Source organism: Podarcis bocagei, assembly GCF_964188305.1.
Source record: "Podarcis bocagei genome assembly, chromosome: 3".
In the NCBI taxonomy this organism is placed as follows: Eukaryota; Metazoa; Chordata; class Lepidosauria; order Squamata; family Lacertidae; genus Podarcis; species Podarcis bocagei.
Genome location: NC_138127.1, coordinates 23,089,983 through 23,115,540, shown reverse-complemented (window position 1 = coordinate 23,115,540; position 25,558 = coordinate 23,089,983). Strand labels below are relative to the sequence as shown.

The following is a 25,558-nucleotide window of genomic DNA, read 5'->3' as shown; positions in this document are numbered from 1 at the left end:
CTGAAATAAATGTACCTAACTTTGTCACCCTTGTTAATTTTAGTGGGTCTCTGCTGAGTAAAACTTAGCTGAACCTGGGATAGCTCTGTTGGGAGAACATGAGACTTAATCTCAGGGTTGTGGGTTTGAGCCCAACATTGGGGAAAAGATTCCTGCATTTCAGGGGGTTGGACTAGATGACCCTCAAGATCCCTTCCAACTCTACAAATCTATGATTCTGTGAATGCCAGCATAACTTGCTTCTATTTCCCAGAACACTTCCTTTGCCCCTAGCTGCCTTTGCTGTCCTGCCACAGCTCAGGACTCTACCCTGGCACTTCCTTTCATCAATGAATTTTCATTCCAAATCTGTTGGTGCCTCTTAAAGAGAGATATCCACATCACTGGATCAACAGTGAGCCTCCTTTTGTGATATGACAATTTCCTCTGGTGTAGTGTCAAATATCAAAGTGCAGGAGCTCATCATGGTAGCCCCCATAGCTTTGCACAACAAGTCAAGTCCAAAAATGTAGATATCTGTTTTGATACATATATATACGCACACCAAAGAGCAGCAGTATAGCAGTATATAACATAACATCCAGTTTATTAGGTTTAGCTGACAATAATAGAATAATGAGCATGCACAGAGTGGTATAGTGGAATCCTGGGGAGACTTTGGCTTCACATCCCTAAACAACCATGTGTCATGACTGCACTCAGTGCTGCTGCTGATTGCATAGATTCTATTCATAAAATACCTTGAGCTTTATAAAAAGAAATTCAGCTGGCTGAAATGCGACATTTAGCTTTTGATTAGAAATGTAGACATCTTGCAGAAAGGTGTTAATTAGAAATGCTGACTTCTTGCACAGATCTTAAGCCAGCTGAAATACAACCTTTAGCTTGTAATTAGAAATGCAGACAAATTCACAAAGGGATGATACCCTTTAAACTGATAGCATGAAACAGGAACTCCATGAAATAAGTCTGTTAGATACTTTCTTCATTCTCTGGCTTCCTCCATGCTAATTTGCCACAAACAACACTGAAACTTGAAAGCCTCATTATCACCTCATTCACCTGCCAGAGCAAGGGGAGCCCACAATTACTCCGGCAGCAGATTACATCATCACTCCTGCTCTAAAGAAGAAGAAAAGCCTCAGGGCTGCATCCCCACCTTCATTCCTGTTCCACTACAGCAGCAGTAATGTCCTCCTATCAAAACTGAAAAACATTTGGCAAAGAAACATGACAGTTCAAGTGCTAGTGTCTTAGTACGTGGAGTGCAAGATAAATAGATAGATGCAGCTATTACTACAAAATTGGCAAACATGTTTTGCATTACATCTAACATATGGGGCTCCAGACAGACGCAGAACTGGTAAGTGGGAGGATTCTGTTTTAACATAGATGCATTTTAGAGCATTTGGTGTGAAAAATGTTTGCATTGAATACAGTTTTTTAAAAATAAAATAAAAAATAGCATATATTTAAAAAGATACAGGAGGAAGAAAAATTGCAGAGGTGGCCAGTGTCAAGTTCATAGATAATCTGGGTCTGACCAAATTTAAAGGACGTAGCTACATGAAAGCTTGTTGTTTCCATTTTACAGATGGGTTGCTGAGGCTGAAACTGAATGAGTTGCCCAAGGCCTCCGAGAAAGAGGTGAGTCTTACACCCAGAATGTTTAGATCCAACAGCTATTGCATAAAGCAATAGACATATATCCCTGTTGCACGGCAGGACTAAATATCTAAATGGTATCCCACAAAGTTAAAAAAAAAAACACCCTCCTCTTGCATACTAGACTCCTATAAATAGGGAATTCTTTAAGCTCAAACATTTCATTCCCCATTTGCATTTTAGAATGGTATATTCCAGCCACATCTATATCACACAGGGCTGCAAATTATGCCATTTTGTTGTTTGTCATCCACTACATCACACTGGCTGTAATTGCAGAATGAAAGGGGTATTGTGAGCTCAAAAGCTGTAGACTGGATCTCTATTTAAGGGCACACTTCCCTCCTTACTACCATATGAGGAATAACCAGGGTTTGGACATTTGTTTTACAGTAATCTGGACATTTACACATAGGCCATCAAGAAAACAAACCCTGTTAAGAAGCTTGATCCTACTAGCATTGACATACATTTTGGAGAGGAATTTTTGCTAGCCCCTGGTGACTTTCCTGATTATTTATAGCAGTACTGAACACATAGCAGGCAAATTATGTTTACGCATAGAACAGAAATTCTAAAAAGCTCTTTGGTTCCACCCCCTCCTTTATCAGCATGAAGCTCCCCTTAACAGTAATAGTCTGCTGCCCCCCAGGGGCAAGAAATAACATGTAGCCATGGTCTCTGTGTGACCTATATCAGTATCAAGCAGGAGTCTCTGATTCAGCCGTATGTACTGAGCTTCATCGTTAAGCAAACTCAGTTGTTCAGGGATATTGCCTGAGGTGTGTGTGTGTTTTTAATATGTTGCTATTAAATTGCCTTGAAAGAAAGCTTGAAAGTTAGCATGGAAAGTTTGTGTTATTCTGACTTCATTTGGTGATATGCACGTTTATTAACTAATCTGTCTGCCTTGACAAAGCAAACCTTGGAATAGCATAATACATATGTATAGGGAAATTTACATGTTTACATGCTGATGTCAAGAATCATCAAAAGGGTTCTTTGCTGCTAATGAGCATTCATTTGAGCAGTAATATATGTGCCTAAACAAAAAGGGATGCAATGGTTGTCATCGTTGCCCTTTTCCCTTGCTGGTGAACAAATACTGCCCAGCTTAGGGGAAGGAAAGGTTGTTCATTAAAATACATGAGGCTAATCTACAACACAGTTGTGATACTTCTGACTATTCAAAAGTTCAGCTGCACATCAGATCTGCTTTGCTAACACTCTTTCTCCAAAGGACAACTGAAAGTTAGAAACAACGCTCTGGAAGCCTAGGATGCAAAATGCCTTTTGTTTCAGCAGTTACCATTTCACAGCTGCATGTTTGTATTTGCCATATTTGCATCCTAACCTTCCACAAAGGAACACAAGGCAGCATGCAAGGGGTTATCCCATTTTATTCCATAACAACCCTGTGAGATGTTAACTTGCCCATGTCGTCTCAGGGATCTGAATCCAAGACCGTTGCTCTTTTCTTTCCTTTCTCTCTGACTCCCTTCCTTTCCATGACAATAATGTCATGTGCTAGCTTGCTCCAGGTTCAGATTTGTGCAACTGCAACCAATTCAAACCAAATAATTTGGACAGTTGCCATCTTAAAGTGTTTGGACATGCAGAAAGTTGCAGAATTATAAGACCATGTACTTGGGGTCAGGATCTGGGTCTGTGGTGCTGTGTATTTGTAAATGTGTCTATTTAGTGGCATCTATGCACCCGCTTAGGGACGCAGTTGGCGCTGTGGTCTAAACCACAGAGCCTAGGGCTTGCCAATCGGAAGGTCAGCAGTTTGAATCCCCGCGACAGGGCAGGAGCAGGGACCGAACAACGGGAGCTCAGCCCGTCGCGGGGATTCGAACCGCCGACCTTCTGATCGGCTCTGTGGTTTAACCCACAATGCCAATAGGTACCTAACTTTAACCATACATAGGATTCCGTGCAGACTTTTAATTTATGTTTCTAATCCCAGTGCTTCTATACATTCTGACACATATGTTCTATTAAAATTTTTCTTCTGAATGAAAGTGATGTTAGAAACATCTAGTTCTATCACTGATCTGGCAATCTTGCTTCACATAATACACGAAATGACTTTCATCTTAAACCAAATGCAATTTGCTAAAGTGTGGTACACAATGAAATTATGCAATAGACGTTAAAACATCCATCAATTTCAAATTTTTATTTGTTCAAAAAATTAAATTACAGGGGTGAACTCAGAGGAAAATACATTTCGGGAGGAAAGTACTTGTGATACAGGGAGTCCCCTCTTACATTAATTTTCATTTATGGTGAGATGAAGTTTGAAATTAGATTCAGATTGCAAATTACAGCTTCATACAGGCTCCCTGTTGCTTGCATTGAAATGCTTGGATTCCTGAAGATGAAACAATTTTGTTTCCTGTAATAAGGCTGCAAGAGCCATATGTCCCACTGGTAGAATAATAATAAGTGAAGTAAAGGAGACAGGCCTTTTTTATTCAACTTGGTAAACAGCCAGGATTATATTAAGCTAAAAAATCATGCATGGAAAGAGAATCTGTCATATAGCAGGCTTAAACTTAATCCTGAGTTTACAGGTATCTTGTCTCTTCAGATTCCTCAGCACCTGATTAAAAAAAAAAAACAGGATTGAAATGCACAGAAGTGACTTGTCAATAGTGTGTTTTTGTGTGTGTGTTTTAAGACATTGATTACTTAGATTTCCACATGCTGTCAATATTTCCCCTTTCCTTATTCTAATTCTGGTTAATTTTTTATATTGGTGAAATGACTTGGTATCCATTTTAGAGAAATGTCTTTTCCTCAAAGGTTAGTTTGCCAAAAAATTAGACTGTTTCAGCGTTCAGTTAACTTGCTTGCAATAAATGCATTGTAGACACACAGTTGCTTACAGTGTTTCATCTCTGGGAATATACTATGCACACAGTTGTTATAACTATTGGAACAGTTTGTGCCATTAGATAAATAAATAAATGGATATTTATATCCCATCTGTAACCAAGGTTTGCCGTTCATGGTTTGTCGGGAGCAAGACAAACTAGGATTTTGGATGCCACGCTAAGCCAAATAAATCTGTGGCTTAGCTCACAGCAGAAGGACCAGGAGAGGAGCACAGCAGCTGCAATCTCCTGAAACTATCAGATTTGTCTGTTCATGGTAAGGCATGATTTGGCTTACCATTATGTGCAAACCAGCTTGCTGTTGTGCTAAAAGCATGTAGTGGAATCCAGGCCCTTTTAACTCTTGGCTGAGTATAGAAACTTGGCTGTGTCAATTATTTAAACGTTCCAAAGGCTGAAGGACTGCCCCTTCCCTCCCACATTTCAGGCTATAGCTGATGGTTGCCCATAATATCACAGGTACTGCACACATTGTTTTGGGAGGGGGAGGCATTTGCTGTTTGGACTAGAGGATCCTTAAGGTCTCTTCCAACTCCACAGTGTTATGATTCTGTTCAGCAAAATCCCTTGGGCTGGCCCAGAACAGGTGACACAACAACATGCTCTTTAAAGCAGCCACAGTGCCTGCTTTAAAGTGAATGGAGAAAGGTTTTTCTCCTTCTCTCATAATACTAGAACTCATGGACATCCAAGCTGAGTGTTGGAAGATTCAGGACAAAGAAAGAAAGAGTTTTAATCCCCATGAAGTGCATAGTTAATGTGCCCTCATAGCCACCAACCTAGGTGCCTTTAGATGAGGATTGAACAATTTCATAGAGGATAAGACTATCAATGCCTACTACCCTGGATGGCTGCCTCCACAGTTGGAGGCAACAATGCTTATGAATACCAGTTGCTGGAAACTATAGGAGGAGAGACTACTCTTGGGCTTGTGTCCTTCTTGCATGCTCCCTATACTAGGCTAGACTATTGAGAACTAGTAGTTCCAGCTTGTGCACAGGTTACCTCCTTTTGGAAACTGCCTAACCACTTTTGGCATAAGCCATTGCTTTATGGATTCTTCTGGATTATCCAGTTCCAAGGTCACCCATTCTTGCACCCACATGAAGATCACAGGTGCCACTTGGAAAGCAAAACAAGGGCCTTCATATTGCTGCGTTTCAAAATGTGGAAGGCATACTAATATCTATTTGACCTCTTCTCCCCAAAGAGTTCTGGTATGTTGTGATACTTTGATCTGAAAAAGAGGGTGGCTGAGGGCAAAATATAACATACAGACAGACCTCAGGGACGCGGGTGGCACTGTGGTATAAACCACTGAGCCTCTTGGGCTTGCCGATCAGAAGGTTGGCGGTTCAAATCCACACGACGGGGTGAGCTCCCGTTGCTCTGTACCAGCTCCTGCCAACCTAGCAGTTCAAAAGCATGCCAGTGCTGCGGCGGGAAGGTAAATGGTGTTTCCGTGTGCTCTGGCATTTGTCACGGTCCTCCATGCACCAGAAGCAGTTTAGTCATGCTGGCCACATGACCGGGAAGCTGTCTGTGGACAAACACCAGCTCCCTTGGCCTGAAAACGAGATGAGCGCCACAACCCCATAGTCGTCTTTGACTGGACTTAACCATCCAGGGGTCCTTTACGTTTACCTTTACATTTACAGACAGACCCATATAAGCAATGAAACAAAAGTCTGCTTACCACTTGTCCTTGTTATCACTGCAATTTCAAGCAGAGAGAATCTGCCGCATCAATCAAAAGCTCTTATTTCCACCTCTGGAAGAAAGAGTTTCATGAAGCTAAATGCCACCTCCCACCACCCAGCTTCTACTTTAACTCAACTATTGTAGCTATAAACGTGGCTGCTTGATATTTTCAGTTCTCCCATCATTTCCTGGGTTTAGCCATTACTCAGAAACAGGGCTAATGCACTAGATGTCTTAGCAAATTCATCACTCTTATTGTGTCTGCTTCTAGTCATATGGTCTGTAATAGATATTTCATATTTCACTTTCCTTTCTCTTTCTCCTATCTCTTTGTCCTTTCCTAATCACCATCCCCAACAATATTTGCCAGGAGGTACATTTCTCCAGCATACAGTTTCCTGTGGATTCTAGATTAGATACCATTTCTACCCCCTGATGTACTGTATTGTATACTGCTGACTTATGTAAACGACATTGTTGTAAACTGATAAGGCTTTGTATTCTGCTCTTGTATTCATCTCTACCTTCTCACTAATTTCTTGCTAGGGTACTGCCAAAGATTTCAGCTCGTGTTTTATTTAACTCCTCAGGGCCCAAACAGATGTTACAAGAGACACAGAATTGCCACTGCTCTGTATGTCTTCGTTCTCTTTCTTATAGCATCTAATATAAACAATGTGTAACATTATTGCACTGTGCTTCTCCCTCCACTGCTATCCAATGATGTAAGGAGGAGTAGGGAGATGCAAAGTGCAATTATATCAAGTTAGCATCAGACATTCCAAGAAACAGTCAAGTGACATCGTGTAGCAGCATCTCTGTTTCTCTTTTAATTGCTTATTCAGAACTCTGGAAAATAATTTAAAGTGTGTGATGTGCGCACAAGTCTGTTAAAAACAGATAGTGAGATACCATGTTACCAACAACCTGCAAAGACATTGTTGATGGGGATATGACATATTTCTTGTTATCATTATTGTGTTGGAAATGGCTGAGGCTAGATAAGACCTGCACAGCTTGTGAAGTCCATGCTATTTTTGCATTTAGTATTATCAGTTTTAGCAAAACTAAAGTCCTCCCCACCCAGCACAGATAAGGCACATTCCTTTTCCCGAAGAGCCTGTCATCCAAAGATGAGGCACACAAAGCAAGACAAAAGATAGCTTTTTCAAAATGAGCATAGATATTGTTGATTAGAAAGACGTGCTTGCAATTAGACATCACTGTGGCATTTCAGTGGCAAGCTTGGAATAAGATCCGATATGAATTCCATCATCAGTTTAGCAAGAGCTATAGGTGCTGTTGTAGCACTGATTTCCTCCATCCTTACTGTGCCATTGCTGGAAACATTGATGTTGCATTGTGGAGGGCACAAAAGAGGCAGAGTTGGTTAATGTAGGTAAACAATATCTCCTTCTGGAGCCAGCTATCCAAACAGGACTCTTGGAGTGCCCATCCCACCTCTGACAGCCACTCCAGAAGACTACCACAAATGATGGTATTTAAGGTCACCAGAAGATCAAAGGGAATCACCATGGCAGGGAGAGAATCAGGGAATTGTAGAGTTGGAAGGGGACCATGAGGATCACCCCCTGTAATGTAGGAATCTGTTGCCCAGCATGGAGCTCAAACCCACAACCCTGAGATTAAAGAGCGTCTCTCTCCTGACAAAGGTGACCAATGTGGTTTGTGTGCCAAAACCAAATCTGAACCCAGACTGAAACTGATTCAGAAAATCAGTCTCATCCAATAGTGCCTGGATTTGGTCAGCAACCACACTTTCAAGAACCTTGACCGGGAAGGTCTAGGTCTATAATTATTCAAATCTTCCAGGTCCATGGAAGGTATCTTAAGGAGTGGTCTTCCTACCACCTCTTTCAGGTGACCTAGAACTACCCTCTCTCACAAGGAGACATTGATCACCTTCCTGGCAAAATTGGTTATCCCCTCCTTGCTAGATTTTACCAACCACAAAGAGCAAGATACCCGCACTAGTACAAATACCCGATCCATGTCCTTGAGCCATACCAACTGAAGCTGATCCTGAGGGTTCCACAGGCTCATTTGAGCCAGCATGCAAAAGGCCACAAACCATACAGAAATCTCTGTAGGACAGCATATAGGTAATGCAATGGATGCAGCAAAAAGAGAGAGAAAATATCCACAGCCTTCACTGCCACTGAAAAGGCTTGATCATGAGCACACACTAGGCTTGTCATGGTGGCAATGAAGTCCAGAGCTGCTCTGGATCTGGTAGTAGCAACATGGATATTGAAATCCCCCAGTACTAGCAGCTCAGAGGTTTTCAGTACCACACTTAAGACCCCATGTGTTACATCTAGGCAGCATGGTAGGTGGTACACCCGCATGTTTATTGTCAATGTTATTACTATTATTATTTATGACCACTACAAGGAGCAGTAACACAGAAAAGTGCTTTTCAGAAGCTTTAGTGAAATGAATGTATTTTTTAAAGTAACCCAGTCCTTGGTGTATAGGGTTGCCATATTCCCAAAAGTGAAAATCCGGACAAAGTTATTTTCTTAAAGAATTGCCCTAGTTATTGGACATTTTGCTGATTCGGCAAAAAACCGCCCAGACACCATTTTGACAGTCCAATTCCAGGACGTATCCAGGAAAACTCGGATGTATGGCAGCCCTGTTGGTATAGCAAAATTCTCTACCCGCTCCATGCCATGCATAGGCATAACAATTCTGACAGATAAGGTTATTCATATTGATTTTTTTTAAGGAAACAGATAGTGAGGCTAAGGGCAATTTGCTCACTTCCACTTAATGAGCACATGGCTGAACAAGTATTTGAACCAGGTCACCCAGAACCAATCCCAACCAACCAAAGATTAAACTGAAAATTTGCCTCAGAATTCATCATTTTTTAGTGAATGTGAATTGGTAGATGCTTTGGTTACCCCAATGACTTGTTAGTATAATAATAATAATAATAATAATAATAATAATAATAATAATAATAATACCACCTTTATTGTTAATGTACAACCTGTGTACAATGAAATTAACTGTTTCTTAGATAATTTATACCTCACACTGGATGCTTACACTATGATAAATGAGATTCCTCACCAAATTCAATTAAAACAGAAAACCCACCCTTTAAAATGACAAAAAGGGTACACCTCACCTGAAAGCAGCCACAATTATAGCCATAAAACCCGCATCTAAAACCTACACAATTGCTGAAATAAGTTGAATTTACACTTTCCCCAAAACTAGCAATACAGCTGGCACTGCAGATTTCTGCAGGACAGTATAGCCAAAGTGTAGGGGCAATGGCTGAGAATGCCCTGTTCCTTGTCGCCATCAGTAAAGATGGGATTGAGCATACGGCTTCCTCGGATGATCTTATTGTACAAGGAGGTCCATGTCAGAGAAGAGTATCTCATAAGTAACCAGAGACCAGGTGATTTAATAACCCGGGATGATCAGTCGGATGTTACAAGATGTAAGAATTGTGCAAAGTATCAGTGAGACCAGCGCACTTATGTGAGGGTGTGGCCTGACCACAGAACTATTAAGAACCATTTTAAGAACTGAAAATGGTAGGAACCAGCTTAGGAGTAATCTAACCTGAATGTTAGAGTGAAAAACAACAGAGAAGATGCAAGGAATACTTGGCATGTGCAGCAAAAAAGGAACATAAACGCCTTGGTGCTTCCAAAGACTGTGGTTGGATGAGAGATGGTGGGGTGATGAAGTGGCAGAAGACGGTTGGGGAGAATATGAAACAGCCAGGATGATGTATTTGTCCTATATTGGGTGTGTGCTAATGGATGTGCTCTCACAGACTCTTTTGGACTCTGTCCGGTAATGCATTACTGAATAAAGTCTAATTAGGAATCTGGTGTGAGCCTCCCTGTTGAACCCCCAAAGGGAGTTTCTCCCACATTCATCGATGAACGTTAATGATAGGAGATGGTTTCTGAACGGTTTCAAATCTCTCTTCAGCTTTTGGAATGTAATACCCAGCATAATTTGGAAGAGTAAGGGCCGGGGAAACAATTCTGCAGTTTTGACCAAAGAGAAACTAGAGACTAAGGCTGTAAATCTAAACACACATAGAAATAGGTCTCACTGAATCCGTGGGATTTTATGAAACACTACAGAGAATGATGTAAATGCTACAAAGCATACTTGCCTGGGAGTAAATAGGCACATCTGGGTAAACATGCATAAGATTGTGCTGAAAGGTTCAAACTTCATGTGTGCTGTTATTTTCTTCCCTTCTGTAGAACAACCAAAATCAGCTTGAATAGGCTGTAAGTTGAGTGCGGAAACAAGTTGCTTGATCATATTCCTCCAGTTGCTTTTCAGCTCAGAAGCCCCCTTCCCAAGCTGCTTCTTCACTTGTATAAAGAAAGATATGGGGAAATGAGTGGTGATGAGCTGGAGAGGAAGCCTTAATGCCTCTCTTTACCTACCCTTCCTCCAGTCCTGAATGCAACCTACCTGGGCTGGTTTTGATTTAGAAGAAGAAGAAAAACACAGAGAAAAGAAGTGCATAACTCTGTGGAATATATAGTTTGAGCTTGACAGAGAGTTAGGAGGTAGTTAAAGGAGAAGTACCTTGTGGCTTGCTTTGATGCTGGCATAGCAGTTTTTGCTGCCTGCAATATGAGTGCCTCTTTGCTTCCAGTATGCTCTGCTTGTGTTACTAACGTGCAAACACATACACACAAAGGAAACTAAACCTTGGAGTACTAAATCTGGGGACTTCTCACTGCTTGGGAAAGAGAGGCGCACAAACAATACAGTGGTACCTCGGGTTACATACGCTTCAGGTTACAGACTCCGCTAACCCAGAAATAGTACCTCAGGTTAAGAACTTTGCTTGAGGGTGAGAACAGAAATTCCGCAGCGGCGGTGCAGCAGCAGTGGGAGGCCCCATTAGCTAAAGTGGTGCTTCAAGTTAAGAACGGACCTTCAGAATGAATTAAGTTCTTAACCCGAGGTACCACTGTATATCTGGTGGCCCAAACTCTTTTGGCTAAAGCCTTATTAGCTTCCGTGGGACCATGTCCATTTGAACCCTGACTGAATCACTCTCAAGTGTGTATTCCACAAGAATTGAAGCCACCCTCAAACCATTTTAAACTCTCTGAAAGCTATCCTCTGCCTCCATCTTTAATAGTCAATCTGATAATGCACTATCTGCAGAGGTCCCTTGATGGTTGATGAGGGGCCCTAAGAACTTTGCTGAAGAGAACAAACACAAACAGTAACTACCACATAACACCGATCTTGAAAGACCTACACTGGCTCCCAGTACATTTCTGAGCACAATTCAGAGTATTAGTGCTGACCTTTAAAGCCCTAAACGGCCTCGGTCCAGTATACCTGATGGAGAGTCTCCACCCCCATCGTTCTGCCCGGACACTGAGGTCCAGTGCTGAGGGCCTTCTGGCTGTTCCCTCCCTGCGAGAAGCCAAGTTACAGGAAACCAGGCAGAGGGCCTTCTCGGTAGTGGCACCCACCCTGTGGAACGCCCTCCTACCAGATGTCAAAGAGGAAAACAACTACCAGACTTTTAGAAGACATCTGAAGCTTTTAATGTTTAATAGACTATTGTATTTTAATATTCTGTTGGAAGCTGCCCAGAGTGGCTGGGGAAACCCAGCCAGATGGGCGGGGTATAAATAATAAATTATTATTATGATAGAAGCACAATAGCAGGCCCATATAAATCATAAAATCGTAGAGTTGGAAAGGACCCTAAGGGTCATCTAGTCCAACCACCTGCAATGAGGAATCTCAGCTAAAGCATCCATGGTAGATTGCCATCCAATCTCTACTTAAAAAGCTCCAAGGAAGGAGAGTCCACTACCTCCTGAAGGAGTCTGTTCCACTGCTGAACAGATCTTACTGTCAGACAGTTCTTCCTGATGTTTAGTTGGAATCTCCTTTCTTGTAACTTGAAGCCATTGGTTGAAGTCCTACCCCCCTCTGAGCAGAAGAAAACAAATTGAGGGTAAACCTGTCTGAAATTGATGGTGGGACTGGGAGAGGAAAAGTTTCACCAAGTTAGTTGCCAAACAATATGGAAATATCTCATTGATATCATTCCTTGCTTCCCCTTAAGCCAGGCACATATGAATGGGTGTTAAAAAATGAATGAGCCTGGAATCATTGTGTGTAAAATATGCAAGTAAAAACCAAATCCAGCATGGTAGGAAATATGCTGATCTTGTTGAGATGCTCGACAGCAAGTTCATAGGCAAATAAATATTAAATAGGGCAGAAAACATAGCTCATCATCAGTTTCTATATATAAAGAATGACATCTGACCTCATTCACCAGCAAAGACGTTCAGTCCATAGTCCATCTCCTGGTGAAGTGTATTTGTTTGTGTGTATATATATATATATATATCTATATGAAAAATTGAAAGGGGACACAAATAACCCTTTGGCATCATTTCAGGGGACCCACTGGAGTGGTAAGTTTAAACAAATAGAATTATTGGAAATTCCCTTTTTGGTGCTATTTCAAAACGGATTGTGGGTCCCTCCTTTCCCCCTATCTAATCACCCATTCAGGACAGCACCAAATACTGTAAGTCGCCAACCCTTTGCCAGTAGGATTTTGTAGGTGAAGACCAGAAGCTTCCAATATATTCATACATCTATAAATATAAATGACTAAACAATAGCTCCTTTGCTGGCTCTTTATTTAAAGTTTGTATTTGTAGGACTCTGACAAAGTGTTTGACAATGCTGACTGCAAAGCCCCTGCTGCTAGAGATATATGTTACATGCCCAATTCCCCATGAAGAATAAGAAAAGCCTCTTGTGGATAATTTACAGTGAATCATTTTCTTCCTTGCATGTTGTGTGTGTGTGTCTTCTTGTTCAGTTGAAATCCCAGCTGTATTATTGAGGGAAGCAGTTTAGCTAAATAGCCTTCAGTACATCTCTGTTTTGTCGTACACCTGTTGTTTTTTATTCTGTTGAATGAGTGAGTGAAAGGCCTTCTTAAAGCCTTCAGCTTTATTTGCTAATAATGAGAATGCAAAGACAGAGCAGAATTGTAAAGGTTTGTTTGCGTCTGCAGCGGATGCCACACTGAGGTGCTTCTTGCTCTGCTTATGCCACCCACTGATGCTGAGCTAAATTCCATCTCCCCTTACCAATCCGAAGTTGTGCTTGTCATCAGCTGGAATGGGACCAAGTCTCCACTCAAAACCTTCAGAGCAAGGAAATGATCATTTCAGATGAAACAGCCCTGTACTCATTAATGTTTTCGTATTGCCCACAGACAATAGCACACCCCATTAGACTTTCATTTCCCACCCAGGCAAATAGTAAATAGCCCTATTTTCCACAACTTGACTTTAGGCTCCAGCTTCGTCATTTTGTCAAGTATTTACCACACTTTTGACTGTAGCTGAATTTTAAAAACCATGTGCTTTGTTCTCCAGATTCAGAGATTATACAAATCTGGTTTTAAAAATATGTTCTTGCAGTAAAACCGTATGAATGTTTTCTTGGAAGTCAGTCAAACTGTGCTTGATGGGGCTTACTCCCAGGTCTACAGAAATACAGCCTAGGCGATCATGTGATTAAAGAGTTTTAACATGGCACTTAGGGGTGGGGACTAAATCTACACAATCCTAACTCTGGTGCAGAGCTTCCATTCAAGAGAATGGGAACTTGAAAGTTTGATTGCTCCAGTATAATTGCAATCAAAGGGTGGTTTTCTTCTTTCTTCTTTGGCAATCACTCGTAGCTGAGTAAGATTGTCTTCCATAAACACGTTTTTAACAATGAGTCCTTAAGTGACGTTGGAAAATGTCTATCACTTCTCTTACCTGGGCAGTTATCTTTCCACAAGGGCCAACACTGATGCCGAAATCCAGCATCACCTGAGCTCTGTGAGTGCAGCTTTCTCCCAATTGAAGTGCAGAGTGTTTGAGAACTGGGACATTCGCAGGGAAACCAAAATGCTTGTTTACAAAGCTATTGTACTGCCAACCTTACTGTATGCTTCTGAAACATGGACCACTTATAAACGCCATCTCCAACTCCTCGAAAGATTCCATCATAGGTGTCTCCGAAAATTTTTACACATCACTTGGGAAGACAGGCGAACTAATACCAGTGTACTGGAAGAAGCAAAGATCACCAGTGTTGAAGCAATGATTCTTTAACATCAACTTTGTTGGACTGGTCATGTTGTGCGGCTGCCTGATTATTGTCTTCTAAAACAACTACTCTATTCCGAATTTGAAAATGGAAAGCGTAATGCTGGTGGTCAACAAAAGAGGTTTAAAGACTGTCTCAAGGCAATTTTTTAAAAAATGTAGTATAAACACCAACAATTGGGAAACACTTGCCTGTGAGTGCTCCAGTTGGAGAACAGCCTTTACCAAAGGAGCCATCGGCTTTGAAGACACTCGAACTCAGGATACAAGGGAGAAATGTGCTAAGAGGAAGGCATGCTTGGCAAATCCACACCGTGATCAACTCCTGCCTGGAAACCAATGTCCCCACTGTGGAAGGATGTGTGGATCCAGAATCAATGCTAGTTCTACTCAGAGTAGACACATTGAAGTTAATAGACTAACTTACGGTAGGTTTATTAATTTCAATATGATTGCTCTGCAAAGGACTTAACTGAATGCAACCCAGGTTTTGGGGTTTTTTGGGGGGAGGTTGCTTCTGTTCTCTTGTAATACACTTTATTACTATTTGAAGACACCATGGGACTTCTGTCACATAGATAGCCTCCAGTCTGAAGCAGGAATGGTCACTTGTGTTGCAGCCCTGTTTGAGTCATTCTTATTCACATTTCTTGAGAGAGAGAAATTCTTTAACTTAGACTTTTACATGGTGCTCATGAAGAAGTCCTAATCACGTGGTTTCAGATTTGTGATATAGATGTGCCTATGACAGAACCATTGGTCATATTAATCAACTTGCTGTATGTTTATATGGGTATTTCCAGACTCAGTACATTAATACTGCAGTTGGCTTAGCCAAACGTCCATTTCAAAGATTTAATTGCCAGCAAGGCTACAAGTCTTACACTTTGTGCAAACTTATTAGTCTACTTACACCATAAACCAAAGGGCAATCATTTTATTTAACTGCTTTCTTCTCACTAATCCTGACAGTCTATATGGTGTATGACCTGTTCATATATGCATTTTAAATATATCTCTCTAGATATAATTACATCCCAGCCTTTAATTGAGCTTACTTTCTTTCCTACACACAATATTATATAGATAAAGAGTGGCAATCCTTTATACAAATTTATTGATGCACACATTTTATGTGAAAGAAAAATATTTGTAGAGGTTTCAAGGCTACTATATCACTATTCTTCCCCTGATGGTCTATCTGCTCCAGATTTATAGAATTTTTTTTCTGGGATATATTTATTTTCAGATACATTGCTTAAAGCAGCATAGTTTTAAATAACAAAAGATATATTATGTCTGTAGGTATATTCCCATTCTTCCCTATTGCTAGCAAATCCATCGTTTCCCTTTTCCTCTCATTTAATCATTATAGGACATTGTGGAAAGGGATGTATTAAATTAAGACCTCTGGCGATAGGAGCACTCCATTTTTCCTCCTTTGCTAAAGCAGAAAGCTCTTCACTAACTGGTTATCAGTCCAAACTGAGGAACTACAACAGCCTGTATATAGGAGCAATGTTGGAAGCATGACAAGGAAACCTCATGGGGTTTACTCCAGGAGGTTTACAAAATAATGTCAGTTCTCTAGCAGCTTGATTCTAAGTCCTAAGTCACTGGTAGCCTGCATGCTTTGCACAAAGAAGTTTCCAGGTTCAGTCTCTGACATCTCCAGAAAGGGCTGGAAAGACTTCAGTCTGAAATCCTAGAGAGTTACTGTCAATCAGTGTATTATTATTATTATTATTATTATTATTATTATTATTATTATTATTATTATTAAATTTATATAAAACCCTATACCCACAGGTCTCAAGGTGGTTAACAGGATAAAATCAGAATATAAAACCACAAAATACATAATCAAAATAAAAACCAAAACAACCCAATAACCTCCCCCTCCCAACATATCTTGGCCAACATGGTGTAGGCCAAGAGTAATCAACCCCAGATGGATTACAACCCCCATCAGCTATGACCATTGGCCATGCTGGCTAGGATTGATGGGAGTTGTAAGCCAAAAATATATGGAGAGCACCATGTTGGCGACCCCTGGTGTACACAGTACTGGACTAGGTGAAATAATTGCCTGGATCAGTATAAGGCAACTTCAAATGTTCAAAGAAGCCTGATAAGTTTGGTAAGACCAAGTAAGCTTACTGTACTGTACCAGTTTGGGGACCATATCTCCCCTACCTCCACTGAAACTTTCTCTTCCCCTCCCCTCCCCAAGAGACCCTAATAATCAGGTTGATCATTGGATGAGTGGCGAGGGGGCAATAACAGTGCTCTTCAGATCCTCCGCACTGATCAGATGAGGAGGAGGGCTATGTTCCTCAATGTGTGGGTGGGTGGCCAGTCCCACCAGTGGCATGGAGCCCCCAGAGTCAAGGATGCTTTTGATGGAGCTAGCTAGAACTCTTTGGAGGGCTGCCTTGTAGAAGTGGCTGCCCACTTCCAAGCCTTATTTCTAGTAAACAACAACAACAACAACAACAACAACAACAACATTTATAACTCACCATTCCTTCAAGGAGGTCAAGGTGGTGCACATGATTCTCTCCTCCATTTTATCATTTCAGCAACCCTGTAAAGTTCATTGGCTTACATGACCATGACTGGTCACCCAGTGAGTTTCATGGTGGCATGGGGATTAGAACCCTGGTCTCCCAGGTCCTATTCCACCCTCCAACCACTCCACCACACATTCTGGATGTAAGTCTTACAATAAATATTACAAAGACACTGTAAATCTCCAGGGCTCTCTGCTCCAGAGGAAACTTAGTCTGATAGCACCACCCCTAGAACTTGTCGACACTTGGGCAAGTGGGGATGTGGAAGAAGAGAGTCCTTAACCCAGTTAAATGTTGTGGGCTCCCAGTTTCTAATCAAGAAGTCGAATCTTAGCAGACTGATATGCTACATCCAGAATTCAAACCCAGCCCCAAAAACACTCTTATTTCACCCGACAAATGGAGAAACTCAAATGCTCATGACTAAATGCCTCTCAAAGTCTTTAATAATGAAGTATGAACACAGCTGCTTAGACAGATGCATCACAGCATCCTCGGCTAAATCAGGAAGGCCTCATTTTGCATGAATGATTAATACTGTTTATTGATCATGTGCACCATCCAAAGTGAGCAAAGTCCTTTGACAAGCAAACCAAGACATAGTCCCTTCTTAAAGTCTATTTTTAGATGCTAATTCAATGCCTAGGATAGAACTTCAGTGCAAAACATTTGGTTGATCCTGGTATGGGATACTACAAATAAAAACAATGAACTCTGGCAGGGAAACAGAGAGAAGACTGAATGTTGCAGCAAAAAAATGCTGTATTCTAGGATTCCTGCCAGTTGTCTAAATTATTGTTTGGCTGGGGGGTTTGCTCTTTAGTTTTTTTCCTTTAAAAAATTAATCTGTTATGGGTTTTTTTGTGTTTGTGTCCCACCAGAGTCTGAATATATAATCTGACTTGGAGCCATTCTTTGCCAATTTATACCCATTACTGGAGTCAGTTTTCAGTTCATAAGTTTATTGTTCTAGCCAAAGGCCATGGCTGGAGCCAACACCTTAGATTACTGTTGCAGAAGCTTGTCCCTAAGCTCATGTTTACCTGGCCACTGGAAATGGTAATACAAGTAATATAAGGAACAAGCATTTCCAAGGGGTGAATCTATGACAAGGAAGGAGACAGCTCATTACTTTTCACCACAGCTTCTCCTTCTAGATTAGAACATCTCCCCATCCACCAGTCTAGGCTTATTTCCAATATTGGAACTGTGGTGGGAAACATAAGTTGGGCATGCTAGTAATATCTAGCACTTAAACTGCTTTTTACCAATCTTGTGTTTCTTATAATAAGATTTCTAGCTGACATGAAACACTTGGTGACTGTAAGGCATGAGGCCTAAGGGGTTAAGCCCAAGGCATCACTGAAAGATCTGAAGGAAGACAGATGACACCACACATGCATGTCCGCCTGAGAGGCACAATGGGCAGCAAAAGACAAAGGGCAGAGTCATCTGAGGTTTGATATAGTTTCATCCCCATCAGAAATTTATTTAATGCTGTTTATTAACCAAAGATGATTCCTGTGTCATGTCTCCAACATTCTTGAAGACTCCCAATTTGGCTTGTGTCAGGTCCTCTTCTCTTGCCATGTGACTAGTTTCCTGAGCAGTCAGTGATAAAATATTTAAGAGCTTCTGCACAAAATATTATTTCTGACACAAGCTTTGCTTATGCTGGCATCATCCCGAGCAGCAAAACTAATTTGGAAACTCAACGATGCTTTGAGGAGGGTACTTTGAGCTAAACCCTGTCTTTCTTCTCTGGGCATTTTAATATCGGGACTGCTATAAATTTCACCCACCATTTCACTTTGGCTGATAATTCAGAGGATATTTGGTATTTGTTAAGGATCTCCAGTTGAGGCTGTCGGTATGCTTTTCCCTGTCTGTGAGATAAATAACTATTTTGGCACACGAAAAGCCTCCAGAGGGGTTAGACTAGTCAAGAGTGATGGAGCCATAGCAAAGCATTTTCTTGAGCCTCTGCTAGGATGCTAAGATCTGTTTGATCTGTTTTGCACAGCAAGCAATGTTGTTGTTGTTGTTTTAATAAAGTTTCATCCACTTTAAAAAGAAATCCCACTGTTGTCTCTTAATGGAAAGAATGTGCAAAAGAATTGTTGATGGTTAGCCACTATACAGGACAGGAATTTCTTCCAGCACATATTATATTTTAATTAGCAGGCAAGGCATTGGCTTGGTTTTCTCTCTTTGTTTTTACTGCACCTAATTTTCATGTGGCCAATAAGAGCGCAATCCTAACACACACACACACACACACACACACACACACACAATGTTGGTGCTGGGGACCATTTTGGATGACGCTTATTTGCCTCTGCTGACCTCCATTAGCAGAGATGGGCACCACCAGTTGGTGGTGGCTCTGCCAAACAGAGACCCCAGCTTCATCCAGATGAAAGTGGTAGTTTCCCCACCAGTGGTAGCAACTGCAAAGCCCTGAAATGGGGTGTTATGGGGTAGGACAGGTTACCAAAGGCTTTGAATCCAGTTGGCATGAAAAATTACCTAGGATTGCTCTGTTGATCCCTCTGGTGGGCTTACTCCCGAGCAAGTTCTTGGAGGAGTGCCACCTTTGACACCCAATAAATCAGGAATAAATCTCTGCTGAACAGAAGAACCTCCTGCCTGTGCAGACTACCCTATTCACTTTAATGAAGGGGGCAGTACTCTCTTACAATATGTGTGGATTCTTTGGGGCAGGAAAGTTTTTTGTTCTTGGCCTAATGCTTACACATTCACAACTTTTGGCAAAATAACTCCTTCTTCTGGGATCCCCCTTCCCAATCTGTATCCTTGATTGTCTAACTAGGACAAATTTTGCAGACAAAACAAACTCATCAATAGGATGAAGAGAGGTACACCTCCCCCAAAAAAACCCCACACACCCAAAGACAGTCATACCCCCACCATACATTTAAAGCACTTCAAAAGTAATGGGTCCCATCCCCCACCCCCACCCCCAAAAAAAAGGAATCATGGGAACTGTAGTTAATGATGCTGAGAGTTGCTAGGAGATTCATAACAAACTACAGTTCCCAATATTCTTTGAGGAAAGTCATGACGATTAAATTGGTGTAAGAAGGCTTTAAACATATGGTGTGGCTGTGTACAAAGAGAAGGAAATAAAGCACTCTTCTGAAGTCGCTAATAAGACTCCTCCAAACTGTATTCCTTGGCACAGCTTTATAAAATCCTGCATGAATTGATTTGCAAAAAAACTATTGTCCCTCATTTAATTTAATCTTGAACAACAGCCCAAAATCAGATAAGCCACTGCACTGAATCTGGCATAAGGGTCTTAGTACTGGACGCCTCATGCCAGACGACCAACATACAGGCTGGAACCTGCCCAAAGACAGCAGCTTGCTTTGGCACCGTCATGCTCTAGCTCTGCTACACAGAGCCCAGAGTCCTGCTGCCCTAATGAGAGCAGAATGAAGGCAAGAAGATATTTGTACTGCTGCATCTTCAACTACATAGATAGGATAGATTAATTGCAGGTATTTTGTGTTGTTGCGCACCACCCCAATCTCTGTACAGTACAAGATTCCAGGGGTTCCAGCTACTTACCTAGGGTTCATGTTTCCCTTTGGGAATGAGACACAGTGGAGAGTGTGGTGTCTTTATGATATATGGTTCAGTTACACACACACATATATACAACCTGAGCCTGCGATGGATGGGTTCAGAGCATCAACACCCCAAAAAAGGTCTTGCTTTCCTAATCAGAGTATAAACAATAAAGTGACTATGTTTCTTTCCTACAGCCTGATTAGAACCGTTAATGGGAGAAAAGACAACCTTGCACATTTTTAGTGTCATCCACCAACCACAAAAGCCAGCTAATGAGCAAACAAATATTGAACTGCTTTCCCTAGAAAATGCCATGTGGCGTTGGGGTGATGTAGAGAGTTGATGCAGAAGGTTACACTGGCATGGCAGCAAGTGTTGATGCTACTGTGCTATAGCCATATGGCCATCAAAATTTGTTGCACCTGATCACAATATGAAGGACAGAGATGACACAGAATTGGGCGGACTGAGCTGGAGGCAGTATATGGTATAATAGCAGCTGGAAGATTTGGGTTGAAATTGAGAAGCCTGGGTTAAGTCACAAAGCTCTCTAGGTGGCCTTGCACAGCTATCTCTTTCAGCCCAGCTTATTTTTATTTTATTTATTGCATTTTAACCTGCATTTCCTTCAAGGAGTCCAGGACAGTGTGCATGCCATACTTTTCCATGTATTGGACAAGTTTTGTTTACTGAAAATTTATGTTTAAAATAGGGGTTGTCTTATACATGGGTAGCGCCCAAGGGGGGCGTGGGAACTATAGGAAACAAATTCTTTCAAGTAGCATGAAGAAACCCTTTCAGGTGCATTGGAGCCAGCTGCAGTGACGGGTTCAGGGTAACAGCCTTTTGTCACAGGAGAAAACTGAGAGTCAAAAAGCTCTTGCCCTGCTAGCCAAGCGCAAGATACAGATGTAGCTTCTTCTGCAAGGGGATCAGTGTGCCATTTTGCTGCTCTGCCTATGTGTGGGATTGGGCTGTAATGAAGTGATTTGTGCACCACGGCACTGCGCTTTTAATTTAAGAATGGATGAGTAAAAATGTAATTCCCTTTGGCAGCCAGCGTAAAGAGCAGGTGACAAGATTCTGACTTTTGCTTGGGCTGCCAAGCGATAATGATAGCTCTACAAGCAGAAAAATCTTTTATTAATCATTCGCATTTGTGAACCCCTTGCCACGCTGGCAGGGTTCCCTTTCCCGCAAAGTTATTACGCCGAGCAATCCATCCCTCTCGTTGTTACAGTCAAACGTTAATTCGCAGAAATAATGAGAAAATGGAAATTCAAAATCTTCTGCGGCCCCAATAAAGGCTCGTGCATCACCTAAATGTTAGTATGCAAAGTTCATGCAGATCCTGGCATTGTAGCCATTATGGCAGACACTGAAAACAGAGCCTTAATGGAGAAATGCATTCTCAGTGAGCTATGTAATAAGAATTCCTGGCCTGATGCTAAGTAGCTGCATGTGTATGTATAAACCCCCTTAAAAAAAAAAGCTATAATGGAAGAAATGAAACAACTGCTACATTATGAGAAAGCAGCCTTATGGATGTGGTAAAGTAAGATAAATAGCTGTCATTTCCCACATCCTAATACAGAATCACAGACTCTCAGAGCTAATCTACACAAACAGCACATTGTATGGTAAAACAGTTCCTGGGCTAGACGGCTTCATTCAACAGATGTGACAATGATTGAATGCTCCCTTATATTAAAATAAATAAATAATCCTGCCCACAGAAAACTTGGAAATCAGGAGAAGGCTAGGCTGAAACTGTTCTTCCTGATATATATTTTTCTATGTGAAATTGTTTTTTGCTTTCATGGGGAGGCATGTCCCCTGTGGCAACGCACCTGCAGTCTGTACTCATACAGTGAAGAAACATCACTACCTGCTGTTTACATAGGCTGGTCATCAGCTGGGAGGGATCAGACTTCACCTAGGTGGCACTGGCAACATATATGACTGCTGCACTGCTTGCAAGACCCAACATTAAAGCACCTTGCAGACACCCACTCATACACTTCTTAGGAGAAGGGATGTAGCTCAGTGTCACAGAACAATGTGAAAAGTCCCAGGTTAAACGCCTGGCTTCTCTGTGTATGGTTGGGAAAGACCTTGGAGAGGTGCTACCAGCCAGGGGCTCCCCTGGAAACCTGAAGGGGAAGCTTGATATATGTGAATGTTAATGCTGTGAGCATAGGTTGTATATAAGTGTAAATAAAACCCTATATCCTAAAGACATCACAGTTTACACTGACCTTCATTCCAGCTGAAACGGAACCCTGGGTAAAATGCTTGGAAACCCTGGAATCTCTTGTTGCTTGGGTACTAGAGGGCTGTGTAACAATCTTGAGCTAAATGTATCAAAGGTTTGGCTGAGTGTAGCCAGTTTGTTTTGTTCCCTCTGAAATCCTATGAGCTACCGTTTCCGTTCAGCTCAGATTTGAAGGACTGAGCTATTCGGTTCTGTTATTACTGTGCATGGAGGGGTACCTCTCTAACTTCCTGTTATTATAATATAAGGACAGTAGATAGAACCTAGCACTGAACTGTAGATTATATATAACTATTTCTTAAACTCTATTTCGAGGCAGCATGCTTATGCTAGTTGAAAGATTGGATGGAGCTAAAAATACCAGTCTACTAGATTTGGAGAGGTTTGATCTATGGTACGGTTGGAACACTTATCTCTGTTATGACAAAGTCAAAGAACACTGAGGGTTTTTAAATTACGGGATAAGAAGGAGGAGTCTGTCACTCTGTTCAGACGAGGCATAAGAACCTTCTAGAAAGGAAGACTCCATGCTGGTTATTGAAGCAGTATCAGTGAAGGAGATAAACATGGGAAAAATTGGGAATGTATAGAGAAGTAATAGAATTTAAAGAAGGGAAAGCAATCTTTTTTAAAAAATACATTGGATTAAGGACTGGTCCCAATATCATCAAGTGAATGAGATATTCAAAGAAGATAAAGAAAAATGATTCTCTGAAGAAGGCTCAGAATTCAAAAGAGTCCTAATAGATGTTGAGATGAAATTACTTGGCTCTTGTAAAAATGTCTAAGGAATCTGGCAAAAAGGTAATGGTTATGAGAAGTGGGCAAAAAAGAATCAAGTTTTAAGCTTTAAGGTTGTTTTTATAAGATAACATGACAATAGAGTAAGGTAACGTAAGGATAAAATATCATGAACTATGGAAAGGATTTGCTGTGACAATTATCAACTAAGATACAAGAGATGGGAGGAGGAGGAGGTCATGGAAAGTAGATAACGGAAATTGGACAATTTGAAAGTGATGATTTTACTTTCTCTTTTTCTTTTTGGGTTTTTGTTTTCTTTTCCTTTTTTGTAATGTTGTTTTCTTTTTTGTGTAACTTAAAAAAAAAATGTGTCTCAATAAATATTACCTAATAGGAAATAAAGAAAAACAAATCTCCAAAATCTATAAAATTCTGCTAAATTCTGTAAAAAAAATACATTTGACTGTTTAGTTTTTCAGCACTGTGATAGATATGAATGCTCTCAATATATTCTTCCACATTTCCCCCAATCCTCAACATACCCTCTAGCTAAGGGGGGGAAAGGCAAATGCATGTGTGGCAGAGGCAATGGGGAGAGACAGGGGTAGATCTACTGTGAAACTTAAGCTTCAGGTTCCCCAAAAGCAACTTCAGTCGACATTGCTTAAATTTTGGGGGTCTAGTAGAAGTTGAGTAAGTGGGGAGGAAGAGAGCTGTGATTTGACTGGAGGCTGAAAGCATTTGTGGTCCATAGCCTGCCTCTGGGGACCTAATGTGAGGTTGCAGAGCCGCTGCCTTGCAGGAGTGCCTAGTGCTTGCATCCACTTATGCTCTACTTATGTGCCTGTAAATAGAACATTGATGTACAGCTAAACTATGTTACAATAGCAGTAATGAGAATGTAACCAAGGGAGAAAACCTTCAAGACTGGTATTGATTAAAACCCAAATTGACACCAATATTGAGGGATAAAAAGCATCAGCTAAGTTGCACAGAGCCCTTTCGGTTTTAAAATAGATCTCCTTCCCTGGTAGAATGAAAGGCATTGCAAACAACCTATTTCCCCCTTCCTCCCACCCTGCTGCATTTGAAGTGGTGGAAGAAAAAGTAGCAAGACTGCATAGTTATCAATCTGTTATAGGGAAGAGTTATGCCTGGGTGAGCAGACATATAATTCAAAAGGCATGATATTTCAAAAGGATCCCCAGTTTATTTATCACCTGCCTTTCTTCAAATGGCACCAAAGTGCTAAGAACTAATTCTAAAATACAACCTTATAATAAAAAATAAATCCCATAATAACAGTTTAAAACAGTGTATTCCAAGTAATAATAAGGTATCCGTTATAGCAGGTCATCAAAACTTTTCTAGAAAGAAGAGTCTTATACATATATTTTTCTTCTGAAAAGCCTGTACAGAAGTGGTTCTTTGGGGGGAAACTTCCAGGACTCTGGTGTGAGATGCTCCAGTTTTCATCCACTGGGCTGGGGTATTTAAAATGTGTAGCCTGTAATCTCACTTTTGATATAGCTTTGCCATTTTTTATTGTTGTTTTAATTAGGTTTATTAGTATCTGTCTTGGGTTGCTGTTTTTAGAGAATGATTGGCAGGAAATCCAGCACTGTGCAAACAAAATATAGAACAATAGTAGCAAATAATATCAAATAAAGGGCCATTGCTTTGAAAAAAATACTATTCTTTATATGTAGAGACCTGTGTTTTCATGTTCTTTTCTTCACATGGGTGGACAAAGACTCCAAATGAATATAGTACTTAAAAGCACTTCAGCAACTCACTAAATGCCATAGACATACATATTTTTCTAACTAACATCCTCCTTGGGTGGGCCTTGTAAAAAGATAAATAAATAAATAAGGATTCTAAATGGTTCCTGATGGAAGGTCATCCCTGTTCTCTCTCACT

At 41.0% G+C, this 25,558-nt stretch overlaps 2 long non-coding RNA genes across 3 annotated transcripts in view; one reads left to right on the top strand and one right to left on the bottom strand.

Annotated features, from left to right (window-relative positions):
- The window catches only part of LOC308583156, a 289,914-nt gene that overhangs the window by 147,714 nt on the left and 116,642 nt on the right, over positions 1–25,558 (top strand). The window lies entirely within an intron of this gene.
- On the bottom strand, positions 3,833–7,009 carry LOC308583169. Its single transcript, XR_014006106.1, has 2 exons — positions 6,265–7,009; positions 3,833–4,273 (listed from the first exon to the last, which is right to left on the bottom strand). It is a non-coding gene; the product is annotated as an uncharacterized lncRNA (long non-coding RNA).